Genomic DNA, 4,029 nt, shown 5'->3' with positions numbered 1-4,029 from the left:
GGAGCTCATCCCAGTGCTCTGCTGTGGGTTTCTGTCTCTGTTTCCATCAGTAGCTGGATGAGAGGTGACATTTAAGATAGTCATCAATCTGATTACAGGGCAAGACAGTTTAGGCACCTTCTGCTCTATTGCTTAGGGTCTTAGGTGGTGTCATGATTGTGGATTCCTGGGAATTTCTCTAATGAGAGGTTTCTTGCTAGAGCCATAATGGCTCCCTCAATCAAAATATCTCTTTCCTTGTTGTCATCGCTGTCCTTCCTCCATTTTGACTGTCCTGTTCCCTCAAGTATTCCTCCCCTCTCCAATTCTCTCTAGGTTATATGGTCAGCCCTAGAAGGCCAACAGAAAACGAACTAAATGTTATCTTTTCAGGTTCCTTGTATTTTATGTTAGTAATTTTCCTTCATTTTAACTTATGTCTTATTATTTTTCATTACTTCATTTTGCTTAAATGTTTCCATCTCTCTCTTTACCTTAATTGTCCATTGTGGCATTCTAGTTCAATGGTTTTATGAGATTCTTGAATGTTTAAAACAGTGAGACTCTGTTTCTTGTGACTTTAACTCTTCCTTTTGTTTGTTTGTTTTGTTTTATTCCAATTGTTGGCATTTGTTTATTTTATTATAATTTATTTTATTATTATTTCTTAGATACCTACTTGCTTTCTAGTGATAGACATGAAGGAAATAAATCCAGACAGGAGGTGGGGAGGAACTGAGAAGAATATAGGGAAGGGAAACCATAAACAGTATATATTATATGAGAAAAAAAATCTATTTTCAATGAATGAAAAAGCATAAAAAAGAAATTATTATGAGGGATTATATCTTAACAAATTTTGAGAAGAGCTTGGAGCTCAGTATGTAACAGAAAATAAGTTTTTTTAAATCTTTTTTTCATATTCTTTTGATAATGATGCTAAACATGGGTTTCTTGTTATAAAATATGTCACACACTCAATAAAATTTGGTGTTTGTGCCATAAGGTTATGGTTGTGATTACACTCCTGTGATGCCTTGTCAGGACAATGATTATTGTAGCTCACAGACTTTAGTGGTGCCGAAGAATTTTCTGTATTCTGTCAATCATGTTTTAAATAAATGCTGATTGGTGGTAGCCAGACAGAAAGTATAGGTGGGAGAACCAGACAGGAAGTAGAGGTGGGGCAATGAGAACAGGAGTATTCTGGGAAGAAGAAAGTTCTTTCACAGTCCTGCCTACACTATGGAAGAAGCAGGATGTGATCTGTCCCTCTGAAAAAGGTACTAAGCTATGTGGCTAACATATACTAGAATAATGGGTTAATATAAGTTATAAGAGCTAATACAAAGCCTGAGCTAATGGGCCAATCAGTTTATAACTCATGGAGACCTCTGCGTGACTTTCCTTGAGACTTGCCGGCTGTGGGAACTGGGCAGGACAGAAACCCCTACAAGCAGGCCCTCATGTTACGCTTTAAAACTGAGTAAAACTGAATATTATGTTTCTCTCTTTGGTAGCATTCACAGCACTTCCAGACTATAAAAACAAGCCAAAAATTATTAAAAAATAATTATAGGTTAGTACCAGCTAGACATATCTATATTCTGTAGTTCAAATATGTGGTGTCTCCAGTAGTAGAGTCTCTCTCTCTCTCTCTCTCTCTCTCTCTCTCTCTCTCTCTCTCTCTCTCGTGTGTACATATACAAAGCTTCTACAGTAGTAAGTATAAATTCCCTAGCCCCAGGGATAAGAGAACCTTGTGGAAGAGGAGGCAGAAAGAATTCTAATAGCTAAAGTAGATGGAGGACCACACAAAATCAAGGCCCTGTAAAACAACAAAGAGCTGTAGAATATGGCATTTAAATCACTTAGGGTTCTGTTCTTGCATGAAATATGACAAAATAATTTTTTCTAGATATACAAATATTATAGATGAAAATAGAAACATATTCAATAAAATTTAAGTTTGTATCACTATACAAGAATCTATACCAATGTAAATTGCCTATAAATAATAGCTCACAAATATTCACTCTATTAATCACTATTATTACTAATGTGAGTAAGCTCACACTAATTTATTATCCCATACAATTCACCTTTTTTTTTTCAAAGAGACCCCTGAGTGTACATAATTTCCCCCAACCCCTAACTCTATACCAATTTAAATCAACGTTTAAATGATATCTCTAACTCTGACAACAAACTTTGGTGGGAGAGGAGATGTCGGCCTCTAGAATTACTTCCAGGGAGTAAGGGGGCAATGTTCTTTCTATAGAATCCTGTGAAAATAAAATGATGGATAAGTTTCATGATTGCTAATTGAAAATAATCCCTCAGTATTCACTAGGGTTTTTCTGAGGTTCTATTTGGATTTCTGGCCTGAATGTTGTAAAAGAAAAAAAAAAGTGCACCATTTCAGGTAACCAAGTTGGAACCATCTTGAGCAGCTGGTACCCAAAACAGACCTTATAGTAGCACTTCAGCATCATGACATCATATCAAACATGTGGAGTCATTGTTGTGGGGCCCCATCTTCTTGGAAACTTCAAAGATTGCTGCAGGAAAATTTATTGTTCATTGTGGAAAACATTGTCTTACTTATACAGACATATATTCAATAAAAGGTATGATAGAGACAAAAATAAGTATTAAAAAAGTATTTTTTTCTAAATTCTTTCTTCTTTCCCATACCAGATGGCTCCTGACATGAAACAGAAGCTCTGAATTTTTCATTTAGCAACACGCTTGGATTTAGAGAAGGACAGAGCCATTGTCCAACTCCAACGCCAGCTTTGATTTTTAAGGGAGTCATGACTATTATTCTAGTTTATGTATAGATAAACTAGATGACCTGTCCTCATAGGTCATAATTCTCCTTGCTTGGTGATCCTATCTAGATAATTATTTTTCCTCTTTAGGCATATAGATGTCCAGGGTCTCTTGACTTTTTGAAGGCAAGTATTTTTCCTGCAAACATAAGAACAGAACCCTGCCCCAACACTGATGAGGTTTCCTTACCACCTGATTGGTTGTCAATTCTGTGGATGAACTGTCATTTCTCTTTCTCAAAAGATTTCTGCAGCAGGGAATGTGACAGTAGGGAGGGGGAAATGTGCATGAACTTAGGAAATTTTCAATCCACCATGCACAGTTAGCTCCACTGTGGCGGGGGTTGAAAGAAAGAAAGAAAGAAAGAAAGAAAGAAAGAAAGAAAGAAAGAAAGAAAGAAAGAAAGAAATGTACTAGGTGAAAGCAAGCCAAGCAGGAGAGGGTGGAAGACTTTCTAGGCTGTGGATCATTTGGGCATTTTAGACCAGTCCACCCAGTAGATGTGGAGTTCAGATTTACATGGGATATCAGATGAAGATGGACAATATAAATAAATACCATACTGGCTCAGAACTGAGTATAATAAAGAATTATTTATTTAGGGGTAGACTCACAGATTAGAGTCCTCTGTGCAAATGAGTAACAGGAGCCTAATCAAGCAGCCAGAGGAGAGAAGCAACACATGCTTTACATTGGCATTGATAGTATAAGATGCCCTGCCCAAGTGAGTGGGTAACTTAAAGGTTACTTGCTGTAGGATTTCCTACAGCATGATGTCCTTCTGTACACTGCAAACATATGTAGCTTTTATTGATTGAAGAAAGGCTGATTTGCTTATGGTAGGGCAGAATATAACTAGGTGAGAAAGACAAAGTAAAAACAGGGAGAAAAAGGCAGTGTTAGGGGAATGCCAACAGCAACATTTGCTGGGGAAGCAAGATGTGAGGTAACAAGCCACGAGTCTTGTGATAAAACGTAAAATAATAGAAATGGGTTAATTTAAGCTGTAAGATCTTGTTAATAATAAACCTGAACTAGCAGGTTAAACATTTTGCAATTAATATCAAACATCAGCGCGTTTATTCCAGAGCTGACAGACAGAAGAAAAATCTCTTGTTACAAATGGTGCCCACAGTCTGGCATGGATTCCCATAAGTCCTAAAAACAGGTTTTTTTGATAGCCGTGTTTAGTTTTTTTCCTGATAAAATCCATTT

Source organism: Chionomys nivalis, chromosome 3, assembly GCF_950005125.1.
Source record: "Chionomys nivalis chromosome 3, mChiNiv1.1, whole genome shotgun sequence".
NCBI classification, from domain to species: Eukaryota; Metazoa; Chordata; class Mammalia; order Rodentia; family Cricetidae; genus Chionomys; species Chionomys nivalis.
Note: the sequence above shows the minus strand (reverse complement) of the source record.